Genomic DNA, 18,870 nt, shown 5'->3' with positions numbered 1-18,870 from the left:
TTTCGTGACATCGGGAACCTATGCATATGGGTTGGCACACGTTTTGACTCTCTGGTAGAAACTTCGGGGCACTCTTTGAAGTTCTATGTGTTGGTTGAATAGATGATTCTGAGATTGTGTGATGCATATCGTATAATCATGCCCACGGATACTTGAGGTGACAATGGAGTATCTAGGTGTCATTAGGGTCTTGGTTGATATGTGTCTTAAGGTGTTATTATAGTACGAACTCTAGGATAAATTGAACGGAAAGAATAGCTTCGTGTTATTTTACTACGGACTCTTGAATAGATCGATCAGAAAGAATAACTTTGTGGTTGTTTCTTCTCTAGTGAAAGTATGAACCCTAGGCCTTGTTATATGATCTCTTTGTTTGTTCTCTGCTATTAGTTACTTTGGAGTGACTCTTTGTTGCATGTTGAGGGGTAGTTATATGATCTAGTTATGTTATCATTGTTGAGAGAACTTCACTAGTGAAAGTATGAACCCTAGGCCTTGTTTCCACACATTGCAATACTTTCGTGCTCGTTTTTACTATTAGTTACCTTGCTGTTTTTGTAATTTCAGATTACAAAAACCTATATCTACCATCCATATTGCACTTGTATCACCATCTCTTCGCCGAACTAGTGCACCTATACAAATTACCATTGTATTGGGTGTGTTGGGGACACAAGAGACTCTTTGTTATTTGGTTGCAGGGTTGCTTGACAAATACCATCTTTATCCTACGCCTCCTGTGGATTGATAAACCTTAGGTCACCCACTTGAGGGAAAATTTCTACTGTCCTACAAACATCTGCACTTGGAGGCCCGACAACGTCTACAAGGAGAAGGTTGCGTAGTAGACATCAAGCTCTTTTCTGGCGCTGTTGCCGGGGAGGTTAGCGCTTGAAGGTATATCTTTAGATCTTGCAGTCGAATCTTTTAGTTTCTTGTTTTATCACTAGTTTAGTCTATAAAAGAAAACTACAAAAAATGGAATTAAGGTTGCCTCATATGCTTCATCTTTTGAATGTTTTTCGTGAAAATGATGGGAAGGAAAATTGTGCTCAAGTGCTAGAAGAAGAATTACATAGAATGCTTGGCATAAAATATGTGAATGATGAGCATGATTGCAATGTTGTTAGTATGAATTGTTTGAATACCCATGATGCTAATGATATGCAAAGCCACAAGCTTGGGGATGCTATGTTTGATGAAGATGATCTTTTTAGTTCCCCCACTTTGAATGATCCAAATTATTATGATGAAAGCATGCCCCCTATCTATGATGATTATTGTGATGATACTTATGCTATAAAGAAGAAAGATGATAAAACTTGTCACAATTATGAGTACCCTTTTACTGAACATTACTCTTTTAATGTGGAAACAATTCATAGTGTTCAAGTCTTTTGCTATACTCCCACTACAATTGATGAGAATAAATTTTCTTATGTGGAGAGTAGTAAAAATTCTATGCTTGTAGATCATGTAAAGAATGTTGTAGGTGTTGGTTATATTGTTGAATTCATTCATGATGCTACTGAAAATTATTATGAGAGAGGAACATATGCTTCGACATATCGCAATAATATCAAGTTTCCTCTCTATGTGTTGAAAGTTTTCAAGCTATGCTTGTTTTGCCTTCCTATGCTAGATGATTCTTGCTCCAATAAGTTGTCTGTTCACAAAATCTGTATGGATAGGAAGTGGGTTAGACTTAAATTTGTTAGTCATATTCTTCATGATGATCCCGTTATGTTTCAATTCTTATCTTCTATGTGAGCATCATTGAAATCATCATGCCTAGCTTGAAAGGCATTAAAGAAAAGTGCTTGTTGGGAGACAACCCAATATGTATCCTTACTGTTTTTGTGTGTTCACATGATTAAGCTACTGTATTAATCATGTTTTATTGCCTTAGTTTCAATAAAGTGCCAAGTAAAGCCTTTATGATTAGCTTGGGTGATAGTTGTTTGATCATGCTGAAAAATACAGAAACTTTGTGCTCGTGAAATCATTTCTAATTTCTGTCCAGAGAGTGATGTTACGTTGATTCCTTTTGCTGCTGATTGACATACAAATTTCATTAATTTGCATATTTGTTTCAAATTTTTTGGAAGTGCAGAAGTATGGTTAGCATTCAGATCATTACAGACTCTTCTGTTTTTGACAGATTCTGTTTTCAATGCATAGTTTGCTTGTTTTGGTGTTTCCATAGATTATATTGAGTAATATAAGTTGTGGAAATAGTAACATACAGTAGGTATTGTGTGAAAATAATTATGAGTCTTGTTTTGACAGTACCCAAGTGATTGATTTGCTCATTATCATACTAACCCATCTCACGAAGTTCCGTTAAGTTTTGTGTTGTGAAGTTTTCAAGTTTTGGGTAGAGTTTCGATGGACTATGGAACAAGGAGTGGCAAGAGCCTAAGCTTGGGGATGCCCAAGGCACCCCAAAGCCATATTCAAGTACACTAAAGAGCCTAAGCTTGGGTATGCCCCGGGAAGGCATCCCCTCTTTCGTCTTCAATCCATTGGTAACTTTACTTGGGGTTATATTTTTATTCACCACATGATATGTGTTTTGCTTGGAGCGTCATTTTATTTTGTTTGAATAAGGTACTTAGGATCTGAAATTCTTAGATGGGAGAGTCTTCACATAGCCAAATAATTATTTAACTACTCATTGATCTTCACTTATATCTTTTGGAGTAGTTTGCCTTTTGCTCTAGTACTTGACTTATATCTTTTTAGAGCACGACAGTGTCATATTTTGTAGAAATAAAAACTCTCGATCTTCACGTATATATTTTTGAGAGTCTTAAACACCATGGTAATTAGCGTGTGCCATGAAATTAGTCCTAAATATGATAGGCATCCAAAGAGGATATAATAAAAACTTCCATATTCAAGTGCATTGATTAGTAAGAGAAGTTTGATTACTCACAATTAGTTTTGAGATATGGATATGGTAATATTAGAGTCATGTTAGTAGGGTGTTGTGAATATAAAATACTTGTGTTGAGGTTAGTTATTCCCGTAGAATGCACGTATGGTGAACCGCTATGTTAGGAAGTCGGAGCATGATTGATTTATTGATTGTCATCCTTTGTGTGGCGGTCGGGATCGCGCGAGGGTTAACACCTATCAACCCTTCCCCTAGGAGTATGCATTTAGCCCTTTGTTTCGATTACTAATAAAACTTTCACAATAATTATATGAGTTCTTCATGACTAATATGAGTCCAAGGTATAGATGCACTTTTACCTTCCACCATTGCCAGCTTCTCTAGTACCGCGCAACTTTCACCGGTGCACAAACCCACCATATACCTTCCTCAAAACAGCCACCATACCTACCTATTATGGCATTTTCATAGCCATTCCGAGATATATTGCCATGCAACTCCCATCGTTCTCTCTCATGACATGTGATGTCACTTTCATATTGCCATTGCATGATCGTAAGATAGCTAGCGAGATGTTTCAATGTCATACGCTAAGCTAGATCGTTGCACATCCCGGTACACTGCTGGAGGCATTTCATATAGAGTCATCATTGTTCTGAGTATTGAGTTGTAAGTAAATAAAAGTGTGATGATCATCATTATTAGAGCATTGTCCCATGTGAGGAAATAAAATAAAAAGAGGCCAAAGTTGCCCACCAAAAAATAGAAAAAGAGAGAAGGGACAATGCTACTATCTTTTTCCACACTTGTGCTTCAAAATAGCACCATGTTCTTCATGATAGAGAGTCTCTTGTTTTGACACTTCCATATACTAGTGGGAATTTTCATTATATAACTTGGCTTGTATATTCCAATGACGGGCTTCCTCAAAATTGCCCTAGGTCTTCGTGAGCAAGCAAGTTGGGTGCACACCCACTAGTTTTCCTTTTGAGCTTTCACACACTTATAACTCTCGTGCATCCATTGCATGGCAATCCCTACTCATTCACATTGATATCTATTGATGGGCATCTCCATAGCCCATTGATAAGTCAAGTCAATGTGAACATCTCCTCCTTTTTGCCTCACAACCTCCACCACACTCTATTCCACCTATAGTGTTATATCCATGGCTCACGCTCATGTATTGCATGAGAGTTGAAAAAGTTTGAGAAAGTAAGAGTGCAAAAACAATTACTTCGCCAATACTGGGGTTGTGCATGATTTAAATTCATTGTGTGGGGATAATGGAGCATAGCCAGACTATATGATTTTGTAGGGATAACTTTCTTTGGCCTTGTTATTTCATTATTACTTTGCTAGTATGGTTGAAGTATTATTGTTTTCATGTCAATAGTAAACTATTGTTTTGAATCTTACGGATCTAACCATTCATGCCACAAGAAAGAAGTTACAAAGGACAAATATGTTAGGTAGCATTCCACATCAAAAATTCAATCTTTATCACTTCCCTACTCGAGGACGAGCAGGAGTTAAGCTTGGGGATGCTTGATACGTCTCCAACGTATCTATAATTTTTGATGGTTCCATGCTATTATCTTGTCAACTTTGGATGTTTTATATGCATGAATATGCTATTTTATATCTTTTTTGGGACTAGCCTATTAACTCAGTGCCAAGTGCCAGTTTCTATTTTTTCCGAGTTTTTGACCTTTTTCAGAACGGAGTCCAAATGGAATAAAACTTTCACGATGATTTTTTTGGACCAAAAGAGACCCCTGAAGCTTTGGAAGAAGGCCAGAAGAGCCACGAGGGAGTCACAAGCCCAGGAGGCCCGTCCCCCGTAGGTTGGGCCTAGCAGGCTTGTGACCTCCCCGTGGGCCCAACCGACATAATTCCACCGCCATAAATTCCTATAAATACAGAAACCCCCAAAAAGAAACCTAGATCGGGACTTCCGCCACCGCAAGCCTCTGTAGCCACCAAAAACCAATCTAGAGCCCGTTCCGGCACCCTACCGGAGGGGGAAACCATCTCCGTTGGCCATCTTCATCATCCCAGCGATCTCCATGACGAGGAGGGAGTAGTTCTCCCTCGGGGCTGAGGGTATGTACCAGTAGCTATGTGTTTGATCTCTCTCTCTCTTGTTCTTGAGATGTCTTGATCTCGATGTACCGCGGGCTTTGCTACTATAGTTGGCTCTTATGATGTTCTTCCCCCTCTCCCTTCTTGTAATGAATTGAGTTTCCCCTTTGAAGTTATCTTATCGGATTGAGTCTTTAAGAACACTTGATGTATGTCTTGCACGTGTCTATCTTTGGTGACAATGGGATATTCATGTGAGTACTTGATGTATGTTTTGGTGATCAACTTGTGGGTTTCGTGACATCGGGAACCTATGCATATGGGTTGGCACACGTTTTGACTCTCCGGTAGAAACTTCGGGGCACTCTTCGAAGTTCTATGTGTTGGTTGAGTAGATGATTCTGATATTGTGTGATGCATATCGTATAATCATGCCCATAGATACTTGAGGTGACAATGGAGTATCTATGTGACATTAGGGTCTTGGTTGATATGTGTCTTAAGGTGTTATTCTAGTATGAACTCTAGGATAGATTGAACGGAAAGAATAGCTTCGTGTTATTTTACTACGGACTCTTAGGTAGATCAAACAGAAAGAATAACTTTGTGGTGGTTTCGTACCCGACAATAATCTCTTTGTTTGTTCTCCGCTATTAGTTACTTTGGAGTGACTCTTTGTTGCATGTTGAGGGCTAGTTATATGATCCAGTTATGTTATCATTGTTGAGAGAACTTCACTAGTGAAAGTATGAACCCTATGCCTTGTTTCCACGCATTGCGATACAGTTCGTGCTCGCTTTTACTATTAGTTACCTTGCTGTTTTTGTAATTTCAGATTACAAAAACCTATATCTACCATCCATATTGCACTTGTATCACCATCTCTTCGCCGAACTAGTGCACCTATACAATTTACCATTGTATTGGGTGTGTTGGGGACACAAGAGACTCTTTGTTATTTGGTTGCACGGTTGCTTGAGATAGATCATCTTCATCCTACGCCTCCTGCGGATTGATAAATCTTAGGTCACCCACTTGAGGGAAAATTGCTACTGTCCTGCAAACCTCTCCACTTGGAGGCCCAACAACGTCTACAAGGAGAAGGTTGCATAGTAGTCATCACCCATCAATCCAATCCATGACGGTGCAGCTCCTGCCACGATCAGGCCCTTATGTTACGTGCACCCAGCACGAGATTCTCGCAATGCATGCGGCGCGCTTGGCAGAAACGGCCTGAAGTGGTGCAACAGTGCAGAACAGTGGGTTGGCAAGTTACCCCTTTGCAATTTCATGCCCGTGCATGAACTTTGGGCCTAACCCAACAGCACGGAACAAGCACATATGGGCCAGGCCTGGGGGCTCCTATTGGTGCACTAGTAATGGGGTATCCAGTGACCCTGACTTATGCACGGGCGTGAAGAGCATAACCCCTCGAAGCCAACCACCAATCCAAGCAAATTTCCAGAACCAGACGCCGGCAAGACCTAGACAACAGCCCAGGAGGGGCTCAGAACAGGCCAATCGTGTCCCCGGCGCTTGTCGGGGGCAAAGGCACACTCCTCTTCCAGAAGACCCGGCAAGATATCCCCCGACACACGTGAGCCGATCGGCCATCGATCCACCGCATCACAACTCTAGTCGCTTGTCAATGTGGTGTCGAGCCCTCAAGTGGCTAAGTGGCTCTCGCTAGACACGTGGTAACGTGCTGGAAGGCAGATTACAACCAATTGACACCCGTCCAGAGGTGTGTCAAGACACCAAGCAACAACCAGCTGGGCGATGGCAAGAGCCTGCCAAGGATGCACCCCCACAGGCCACCTAAGCATGCATTTATGGCATTTTTTCTTGAGTGTCAAAGTTAGGTATGATAGAGTCGCTAGCTATCTAATCATGTCTGCTTGCAACTATAGAAACCCCTTGAGATATAAAAGGAGGCCCAAGGCAACCAAGTAGAGGATTTGGACCCCAAGGGATTTCGGACCCTGGAACATTTGTATGCACATAGTAGCTCTCCATGGCAACACTTGTCGGGGCAGAACACTGTACGAGCTTCATCTTCCCCAAATCAATCCATCAAAGCAGGAGTAGGGTTTTATGCTTCTCAGGGCCCGAACCTAGGTAAACGCCTCGAGTCCCATCATCCTGTCGCCTCGTAGTTTCTGCTCTTTGTGCAACGCGATCTCCCTGCCGAACCATGAAGGGGCCAATGGTCCCATAGGTCATCGACTGCACACTTGCCCCGACTTCGGCAACCTCGTCGTGCTTGCCCCAAACATCAGCAAGCGCACGATGTAGCTCCTCCGCCTCGGCCTCGGGAAGGGCTCTCGCTGCGCAAACAACAAATCAGCAGTCGGCTCAACGATAAAACCATACAAAGCAAAGAAGATTTGGTCCGGCTGTCACGAAGCCGCGCAGCTGGCCCGAATCTCGGGACTACACCTAGTGGGTGCGCTCGCACACACCAACCACATTGAAAACTTACAGTTGACCTTCTCCAGCTCGGTTGTCCGGGCATCGAGATCCTTGCGGATCTTGAAGTAGGAGTTCTTGGTGTAGCGACACAGTGCGGCAGCCGCCTGGAAGAGCGCCTCGCGCTTTGCAAGGTTGGCCTAAGGAAATACAACGAAGAAGATCATAAGCAAAGAAGATTTAGTCCGGCTGCCATGAAGCCGCGTAGCCGGCCTGAATCTCGGGGACTACACCAAGTGCGTGCGCTCAGTATACTTGGAAAGAAAGGTTCCACAAAGGCTTACCTGAACCGCCTTCTCCCCCAACACCAAGTTTCCCACCGCTGACTGGGTGAAGTTGGCTATCCCGTGGTCGTACCGGGCCATCACATCGACGGCTGTAGGCAGCGCCACAGGCTGCCCACTGGTCAAAGAGCTTGCCACAGCTAACGCCGGGGCGTGGCTTACCTTCGCCCACTCCTCCAAGATGGCGGATATCGATCGCACCCAGCCGGCTCCAGCAGCACGAGGCGCCCCTAACACAGTCGGGTTTGTTTCACCACCGAAACGACCAAGACCCGATCAACTCCACTCTAGTCCTCGGACTCGGCCCGGGGCCCCTGGTCGAACGTCGGACTCAACACCTCCTCGGCCACCGGCTCCACAGCCGGTGGCGCCTCCACCTCCAGGGTCGGCTCCTGATGCGCCTCCACGCACGCCGGTGAGGCCCCCATGGTAGGAGCCTCGAGGGTCGTCGGCGTCGTGGTGTCGCTCATTGCCCTGGCCAAGGGGTCACCCGAGTGGGCCGCTGCAGCCAACGCGGCCTTCGCCTTGCCCGCCACGGCCGACGCGGCCATTGCCTTGGCCGCACGAACTTGGGCGATGTGCTCCCGCTCAAGCCGCGCCATCGTCGCATGCTCCACAGCAAGCGGCGCGATGCTCTCGGCCCCAATGACCGACACCTCCGGCGTCGGAAGTTCGATGACCTCTCTATAAAAGGAAAAGGAGCACGAGCTCAACGCCACGCGGCAGAAAAAGAAAAAGGAAAGAAAGAGGCGCGAGCTTGAAAGAAATCTTACCCCGAAGCTAGGGGAATCTCGCAGCCACCCCGCCTAAGCCTCCTCTGCATCGGCGGAGAGGCGCCCGGCGGCTGCGCGGCCGACCGAACTTTCTTGGCGGCCGAGCCAACGACCGGACCCTCGACAGGCCGTTTCTCCCTACAACGTTTCTCCGTCGTCTAGCGACGGGCCGACTGGCTGACAGTAGACCGACCCCCAGTCGGAAGCTCCACGCTCCTCCCTCGACAGCGGCTTCGAGGCAGCCCCGTCACAGCCGGCGGTGCCTCTACTACGTGCACATTGTCGTCGTCGTCATCGTCGGTCTAATCCTTCACAGTTCCGTCGGGGTAAGGATTGTTCGACGCCCCACCTCACTGGCCTTGATGTCAGTCGGCTCCTGCTCACCGTCCTCATCATACTCATCCTCCTCCACCGCCTCCGGCGCGTACGGATTCTTGGGTCTGGCGGGGCCACCCACATACGAATCATAGTCCTTGGAGTCGGAATCCGCGTGGTCCGAATCGTAGTTCTCCGGGTTTGGACCATCCACTGTGTTCTGATGAGCAAAACGCTAAGGAAAGGCGCGACCGCTGAAAGCACAATTGTGCCCTAGGGTGGTTTTGATAATTGATCACAATGTACGCATCATTGGACTAATGTGTTTTCCAAGAATATTTCAAAAAAGTTCAAAAGATGCTATGTCTTAAGGTTTATATGGAGATGCCCCTGGATATAAGAAAGGAATAATATTAGTCAAGCTTCAAGCTAGAAGACTCTTCATTTTATATTTGTGAGAAATCACTTTTGAGTCTAGAAGAAAGCCAATACTATTAAAAGGGGGTGAGGTAGTAAAATGAACTGATTGCTCAAATGATCAAAGTTGGCCACCAAAACACTCAGTCATTTTTCCCACATATCCACTATATCATGTTCCACATTCACAAATTCGGTGTCACCAACATTGCCACATCGGACCCACCGAGTTCGAACCTAAGACAGAACCCTAGCCATTCCCACCAAATTGGTGCAAGCAAAACTGCATCGGTGCTACCGAGTTGAGTGTGACCAAAATTCTGTTGCCAAGATACACAAAATCGGAATTTCTGAGTTTGAGTATCGGTGCCACTGAACTTGGCCATCTGACCGTTAATCACCTTTTCGGTGCCACCAAGTTCTATATATCGGTCTCACCAAGATTCAAAAGTTCACCACTTTAGTGCTAATCGGTACCACCGAGTTGTCCACTTTGGTGTCACCAAGTTTGCTGTTTTGTGTGTAACGGTTGGATTTTTGTTGTTGTCTATATATACCCCTCATAATCCACAAGTGTAGGGGGTCGCAAAAGTCTTCGTGGGTAAGATAACCCAATTTATTGATTCGACACAAGGGGAGCCAAAGAATATTTATAAGCTTTAACAGTTGAGTTGTCAATTCAATCGCACCTGAAAGATACTTGCTTGGCAACGAAATATTAGTAGCAACGGTGTTATGGAAGTGATGGTGGCAACGGAAATAATGGTGGCAAAGCAAAGAAAGTAAAACAGCAAAAGCAAGCAACTTGTAACTAGTAAGATTAAAACATTGTAGGCTAGGGAGATGGATGGTCGGTCATGGATGAGAGATACCATATATTTAACTTGGGGCAAGGCACATAGAAAACTAATGATCATCTAGGCCAATATCAAACATTAGGCATGTATCCCAAGGTAGTCGTGCGTGCTTGCAATAAGAACTTGCACAACATCTTTTGTCCTACCGTCCCGCTACCAACGGGGCCAAAAGGAACTTATGGAGATTAAGGTGCTCCTGTCAAAGAGCACCAGAACAAAGCATTAACAATCAAAGGATACATGGAATCCTCAAATTATAATCTATCCCCTTTGGTGTCCCAAGCTATCACCATTGGGATCGCCGGTTCCGGACTATAATAGGTGCATACTACTCATAGGTAGGATCTAAAACACAAATATATTCCTCAAAAAATAAGATATTCAGATCTAAAATCATGGCACTCGGTCCCTAAGTGACAAGCATTAAGAGTAACAAGTAGTAGCAAATATGATAAACACCATAGTAGATGATAGGCAACATGCCCCCAACAATCTCATGAACTATTACATGATCTAACTCATCCAATCCCTTCCATCCCCTTCACCTACAACAGGGAATTACTCACACATGAAAGGGGAAGCCATGGAAGGGTCATGGAGTGGCAATGGTGATAACGATGGCGACGATTTCCCCTCTCCGGAGGCCAAGGCAGCCTCCAGATTAGCTCTCCCGGAGAAGAACCGAGGGTGTCGGCGGCTCCGCGTCGAGAACTGGCAAAACGACTTATGTTCTGAAATTTCTCTGTCTCGGGTAAAACTAGGAACCAAGGTAGGGCACCATAGGAGGTGGGCCTCACCCAGGCGGCCTCCCTGCGCGGCCAGGGGGCAGGCCGCGCCACCAGGTCGCCTGGAGGCCTGGTGGCCCCCCTCTGGCCCATCTTCTGGTCAGGGGTTCCTCCCGGTGCGTGTATTCTCTCTATTTTTTATTGGAATTTTCAGGGACACCTAAAAATCCATTTTCTTGCACAAATAAAACCATACAGGCAGCTCTGCTAAAAACAGCGTCGGTCCGGGTTAGTTTCGCTCAAATCATGCAAGAATGAGGCCAAAACAATAGCAAAAGTGTTTGGAAAAATCGATACGTTTCAGACGTATCAACTCCCCCAAGCTTAGCATATTCCTTGTCCTCATGCAATTTAGTTCAACGAACTGGACACGACAAAGAAAACTTTGACAAACTCTTCTGCTTCATTGGATGTATATAAGCATGCACTACGAACAAGTCCAACAAGTATTGAAGCAATGCTACAAAGACAATGCACGAAGCAATCCTTTGATCATGTGAAGAGTTTAAAACAACTAAGAATGAATAATATGCAACTGAAAATCATGACGAGATCACATTGCACATCACTTGGACATACTAGAGTGGTATCTCGCAAGCCCCCATGACTAAAGCAAAACATAAATGCAGACGCTCCTTTAGAGTCTTAAAGGAGACTGGAAATAAACAATTTCAGAATGAGTAATATCACAATCATGCAGAAGACAATGTGGTACTTTGGGACAATGCACATTACCCTCAGAATGACAATTATGCTCTCAATAGTTGGTGCTTTTTTTATAAGAAGAGGAAGACTCAATAGTAAAGTAAAAATAGATAGGCCCTTCGCAGATGGAAGCATTGATTTGCAGAGGTGCCACAACTTGAGCTTTTAAAACAGGGATGAATCAAAATTTTGGGTAGTATGCTTTCATTGTCAACGTAATAACTAAGCAATCTCAATATCTTCCATGCTAAATACATTATAGGTGGTTCCCAAACGGAATAGTAAAGTGTTTACTCCCCCTCCACCAATCGACCACACTCCACGGCGGGCCGAATCCACGGGTACCGTCTATACAAACAACAATCCTGGGGGAGTTTTATTTCATTAAATTTGATTTGACTTTTGAGCATGGAACTGGCATCCTGGTTACCATCCACTTTCTCATGAATGATAGTGAATCAACACATATCTTCAGAATAACCCACTTAGCATGGAACATACCGATAGCCCCTAGTCACTACATGAGCGATTCGGGCATACAACAACAACAACAACAACAACCAAGCCTTTCAGTCCCAAACAAGTTGGGGTAGGCTAGAGTTGAAACCCATAAGATCTCGAAGCCAAGTCATGGCTCTGGAACGTGGATAGCTAACGCAATATTTATTTGAAGATTTAGAGTATGGCACATGCAAATTTACTTAGGGCGGCACATAAATAACGCATATAGGTAGGTGAGGTGGACTCGTATGGTGCAACTGGTTTCAAGGATTTTGGATGCACAAGGAGTTAGTCCGCATAGTACAGGCGAAGGCTAGCAAAAGACGGGGAAGCGACCAACTAGAGAGCAATAATGGTCATAATCATGTAGAGCGACAAAGCAACATTGAATCGGGCATGAAAGTGATATAACTATTCTAAAATGAAATGATCATCAAGGCTTGATAGACTTCTAGTCATAAACATGTGTAAGCATGTGCCAAGTCAATCTAGAAAAATCTCCGAAGGGAAATACCACTTCAATATGCCAAACCATGAACAATGCAATGCATGCACATCATTTCAGTAACACATTATGCACTCCAGCTATTTGAGACTAGTTAAAAAGAAAGCATGAACTACTGGGAAAGCATTTTAAACATAGCACTATATCGCTACAAGCTCGTCTCTATATCATAAGTACAGGCATATGTACAAAAGTAGAAACAAATAGAGTTCATACCGACTTTCCTTGTTGCATCCCTTCCGTCGACCTTTGTCATTATTGCATCATCACTTGCACGATCGAACGTAGAAATATATAATCAAGTGCAATTGCAACCATGAACGTGAGTCAAACTCTGCAAACAAAGCAAACTAAAGAGAGAAAGGAAATCTTTTTGGGTTTTCCAAAGGTTAAACGAAAGTAAAAGAAAAGAGAAATCTTTATGTTGTTTCTGCAAAATAAAGAACAGGTAAAAACTCTGAAAATATTAAAAAGGAAACCACGGATGATATAATGAAAGGGGAGAAGGGTACGTACTCCCCCAAGCTTAGGCTTTTGGCCTAAGTTGGGCTTGGCTACTGCGGGCTCCAGGAGCTCCCTCCGGCTCCGGGGTGGTACTGGTAGCTCCAAGAATCGTACGGGGCCTCTGGCACGTAGACTGATGTCGTGTTGTCCTCCCAAGAAGAAGGCTCCTCTTCCTCGAGAACAACCCCCCTCCATGGGGTTGTGGAACTGCTGCTGGATTATGAACTCGTCCAGCTCAATCGCGGTGAAGAACCATCCGTTCCTGCTAGTGTAATTAAACAAAAGTGGTGCAAGTAGACGGATCTCGCGAGTAGTAAACTAGCAAAACCTCTTAATATAAACAAGGTTACCAAACTCGGAAGTCCTAGTAACAAACTCATGCCTCTTCATAGCGGTAAGATCAAATCTTATGAATGGAAAAGGCGCATCATCCGCGCGTACAGTGTGCTTGAGATGCTCGAGGATAAGCGTGGCATAAATGCCACCAAAGTGAGGCCCTTTGCCGCTGTTAGCGACAAGGCGACGAGCAATCAAAGCACCAATATTATACGTGTTAACTCCTAAGAGGGCGGCTGCCAAGATAGCAAGATCCAGAGCCGAAATGTTGCTCGTGTTGTCATGAGCTAACACCGCTCGAGCAATATAGTATGCGAAATACCTGATGTGGGGAAACAAGATGCTGGAAATCTTCCCCCGGTGAATGTCTCGCGGATCCTTGCTATAAAGGGAGGCGAATAGGGATTTCAGCTCGTAGAGCTGAACTTTCATTTTGGTCGTCTTCCCGACATTCCGCACACCTATAACATCACAAAATTCTATCAAAGACATGGTAAAGACATCCTCATATAACTGAATTCAATCATAGAAGTTTTATCATTATATCTAAACCAGTTGACAAAATAATAGGTGAGTTTTGGGTATTGTGGCATACGTCGTGTTACGAGACGTGTCAAACCTGCAGCTGCACAGAGGTTATCAAACTCATCCTTAATACTTGTCACCGCAAGGAATTCTGAACACGGGTATGTCATGGCACGTGTCGTGTCCATCTCGTGGAGCAATTCTGGTGGCATGATATCATCATTGTAACTTGTCCTCACAGTAGAGGGTGAAGTTGTAGCTCTAGTTAGTCTATCGGTAGGCTCAGGTCTCTTCTTCCCAAGCCATTCTTTTGCTTTTCCAAGCAAACTCATTTCCGAAATTTTTGGTACATAACAAAAATGAAGGTTTGAGCAAAATGAGTTGGAGCAAACTATTCTACTCACTTCCCCAAGGCATAAACTTGCGTCAATACTTCATAAATAAATTTCTAAACATGCATGCAAGCTCATATGAACAGCACCAAGAACTCCTAAATACTCACAAATAAGACTACCAATCAAGATTCTAATTGGAGGGGTGGAGGAGTCACATACCAAGGAGCAAATGCTCAAATTCTCAATGGAAATGATGCGCTCTAGAGAGACATCGAAATTTGCCACCAAGAACAGAAAGAACTCGAGCTCCAGGACAAAAATTGGGATTTTTGGAGTGAGAGAGAGAGAAGGGAAGAAGAAGTACCTAGAAAGGGGACCAGGTGGGCACAGGCGTTGTGTGGGCGCGGCCAGGGGCCAGGCCGTGCCACCTGGCCGCCTGGACCAGGGGTGTCCCTTCCTGGTCAGCCCCAGGTGCCCGTGTGTCTCTTTTTTGATGGAATTTTTTATTATAATTTTTCTGGAAATTTTTTGATAACTTCACATTTGAAAAAAAATCGAAGTACCGAAAGCTACAAAACTTTCGAAAAGCTCGAAGCAATGGTTAAACATATGAAGCTTCAAAAACATAAAGCTTTGGTACAGCAAGGAGGATGAAAGATAAAGGAAATGAAAATATGACAAGCTTCTCTTTTTAGTCATATAAAACATGTTTGTTAGCAAGGTTGATCAAGTCTTACTAGCAAACATGTGTTATATCGAGCAAAAATTTCACTTCTTATAAAGCAATCATGGTACCTTTATTTTAACGGATATTGTCCCCACCATAATGGTTTTGTATTTGTGATGCACATGTATAGGACAAGACCACTTTCCAACCTTCATGGTCTCAATATTCTCAATAGAATTAAGGCCATGCCTTTCATCAATCTTCTTCAAAAAATATACCGTGTGCTCCTTCTCATTAACATTGAAAGTCACCTTTCCATTATTGCAATCAATAATAGCACCTGCGGTGTTGGGAAAAGGTCGACCAAGAATAATAGGCATGCTCCCATCCTCGGGCATGTCAAGCACAACAAAGTCAGTAAGGATCAAGCAATTAGCAACTTCAATAGGAACATCCTCACCAATACCAACAGGAACAGATGTTGACTTATCAGCCATTTGAAGAGAGATATCTATAGGGATTAGTTTATCTAGACAAAGCCTTTTGTAAAGAGAGAAAGGCATAACACTCAGTCCTGCACCAAGATCACATAAAGCAGTTCTGACATAATTATTTTTATGGAGCAAGCAATGGTGGGTATACCTGGATCACCAAGCTTCTCAGGAATCTTACCACTGAAAGAGTAATTAGCAAGCATAGTAGATATTGCCTCATTAGGAACTTCTCTTTTATTAGTAACAATATCTTTCATATACCTCGAGTACGAAGGCAACTTAATAGCATCAGTCAAAGGAATTTGAAGAAAAAGAGGTTTCAGCCATTCACAAAATTTATTGTAATGCTCTTCTTCTTTGGTTTTTAAAGACTTACCTCGGAAGGGCATTGATTTCTGTACCCATGGTTATCTTTTCCTTCCCATGTCTTATTGCAACAAAGTCTTCTCTAGTATACCTCTTGCGCTTGTTGGGTGCTTCTTCTTCTTGTACTCCAGGAGGATCATTCTTCTCATTATCTTTATCAGGCTCAACACCATCTTCGGCTTCAACATCGGAAATATATATACTATTAGGATCAACAATAGGTTCTTCATCAATTATGGGATCATTGGAGTTGTCAGCTTCCTTGTGTTTCTTCTTCTTCTTCGGGGAGCTGACAACGTTTTCTTCCTGCAATTGAGAATCTTGCTCGATCCTCTTTGGATGCCCCTCCGGATAGAGGGGGTCCTGTGTGTGTGTGTGTGTACCACCTCGGGTCTTTATACCATATGCCTGTGTATCAACTTGTTTGGCATTGTTAGCAAGCAAATCTTTTTGCACATTAGAAATTTGTTCAAGATGAGTTTGAACCATATGAAAATTCTTAACAAGACCTTTAACATCATTAATAGTTCTACTTAAAACATCAAGCAAACTTTTGATAGCAAGGAAATTATCATGCAATTGGCTTTGAATCTCTCATTAAAGTGACTTTGCTTGTCAATGAAATTATCGAGCTCATCTAAACATTGATCAAGGGGCTTACCATGTGGGATGTCACTTGCATTGAATTCTAAAAGAGAGTGTACCTCTGCCATAGGTGGGTGAGTGGTAGGCTCACATAATTTCTCAATAAGAGGTAGATTCTTCACATCTTCAGCTTTAATACATCTCTCTTTAATAGACTTCTTGGCTTCTTGCATAACTTCGGGGCTCAAGAAAAGCATACCCCTCTTCTTTGGTGGTGGAGGTGGTTCAGGAACGGACCAATCACCATGATTCTTAGCTATCTTGCCCATTAGTTTTTCAGCATCGTCCGGTGTTCTTTCCCTGAAAACACAACTAGCACAACTATCCACATAGGTACTAGATTCATCGGTTAGACCAGCATAAAATATATCAAGCAGTTTATTCTTAGGGACTCCATGTCCCGGTCTAGCCTTGAGTAAAGTACAATACCTCCCCCAAGCTTTAGGGAGGTGCCCATCCTGCAACTGTTTAAAGTTATATATTCTTTGTAAAGCAGCATGTTGCTTATGAGCAGGAAAATATTTAGCAAGAAAATATTGAGCTAAATCTTGAGGATTCTTAATGGAACCACATGGTAGTGCATCATACCATGCTTTAGCATCTACCTTCAAGGAGAAAGGAAGTAGCTTATTAACATAATAATTTCTCTTCTTGTCCTCTGTAGTGAATAAGCCACCCAACTCAGTGAGTTTGGTAATGTGTGCAATAGCATCGTCATTTTCTTTGCCATAAAAGGAGTCAGCTTCAACTATGGATATAAGTGAAAGATCGACAGAGAAATCAAAATCAGCATCCTTAATGCAAATAGGAGATGAAGCAAATTCAGGATCAGGAGTAAATTTGTTCTTCATAGAATGCTTTTCAAGAAGCTTCTTAACAGCAACAGGGTCAGAGTCAGCACACTCTCTAAGCTCCCTACATAAATCATCATCAAGTTCAATATAATCATCATCAAGAATTATTTCCTTGAGACCACTCAAATCTGGGTAACCAAAGGATCTACCAATGGGGTAGCGTGTAACAGGAATTTCAATTCCAGACTGCTTTGCAACCTTACCAATCTGAGACTCAATAAAATAACAAAGTAAACCAGTCTCATCAATAGTAGTAGAAGCATCATCAAAAGTATCAGACAAAGTGACGGACTCAGTAGAAGCAGCATGTGGTGGTGGTGAAGCAAACTTACTCATAACGGAAGGTGAATCAAGCGTAGCACTAATGCTAAGAACAGTACCATTTCTTGTAGTGGATGGTAAAATCGGAACCTTGAGGTCTCCTTTCTTACCCATAGCGGATAAATCGCAGCAAGCAAAATAACTCCAAGTAGACTTGTAAATAAAGCTATGCTCCCCGGCAACGGCGCCAGGAAATAGTCTTGATAACCCACAAATGTAGGGGATCACAACAGTCTTCACGGGTAAGATAACCCAATTTATTGATTCGACACAAGGGGAGCCAAAGAATATTTATTATATTTAACAATTGAGTTTTCAATTCAACTGCACATGAAAGATACTTGCTTGGCAACAAAATATTAGTAGCAACGGTGATATGGAAGTGATGGTGGCCACGGAAATAAGGGTGGCAAAGCAGCGAAAGTAAAACAGCAAAAGCAAGCAACTTGTAACCAGTAGGATTAAAACATTGTAGGCTAGGGAGATGGATGGTCGGTCATGGATGAGAGATATCATGTATTAAACTTGGGGCAAGGCACATAGAAAAGTAATGATCATCTAGGCATGTATCCCAAGGTAGTCGTGCATGCTTGCAATAAGAACTTGCAAAACATCTTTTGTCCTACCATCCCGCTACCAGTGGGGCCAAAAGGAACTTATGGATATTAAGGTGCTCCTGTCAAAGAGCACCAAAACAAAGCATTAACAATCAATGGATACATGGAATCCTCAAATTATAATATATCCCCTTTGGTGTCCCAAGCTGTAACCATTGGGATCGCCGGTTCCGGACTATAATAGGTGCATACTGCTCATAGATAGGATCAAGAACACAAATATATTCATGAAAACATAAGGTATTCAGATCTGAAATCATGGCACTCGAGCCCTAAGTGACAAGCATTAAGAGTAACAAGTAGTAGCAAAGATGATAAACACCATAGTAGATGATTGGCAACATGCCCCCAACAATCTGAAGAACTATTACATGATCTAACTCATCCAATCCCTACCATCCCTTCACCTACAGCAGGGAATTACTCACACATGAATGGGGAAGCCATGGAAGGGTGATGGAGTGGCGATGGTGATGACAATGGCGACGATTTCCCCTCTCCGGAGGCCAAGGCAGCCTCCACATTAGCTCTCCTGGAGAAGAACCGAGGGTGGCGGAGGCTCCGTGTCGAGAACTAGCAAAACGACTTATGTTCTAGAATTTCTCCGTCTC

This window comes from Hordeum vulgare, chromosome 2H, assembly GCF_904849725.1.
Source record: "Hordeum vulgare subsp. vulgare chromosome 2H, MorexV3_pseudomolecules_assembly, whole genome shotgun sequence".
Classification (NCBI taxonomy): domain Eukaryota; kingdom Viridiplantae; phylum Streptophyta; class Magnoliopsida; order Poales; family Poaceae; genus Hordeum; species Hordeum vulgare.
This window is presented reverse-complemented; position numbering follows the sequence as displayed.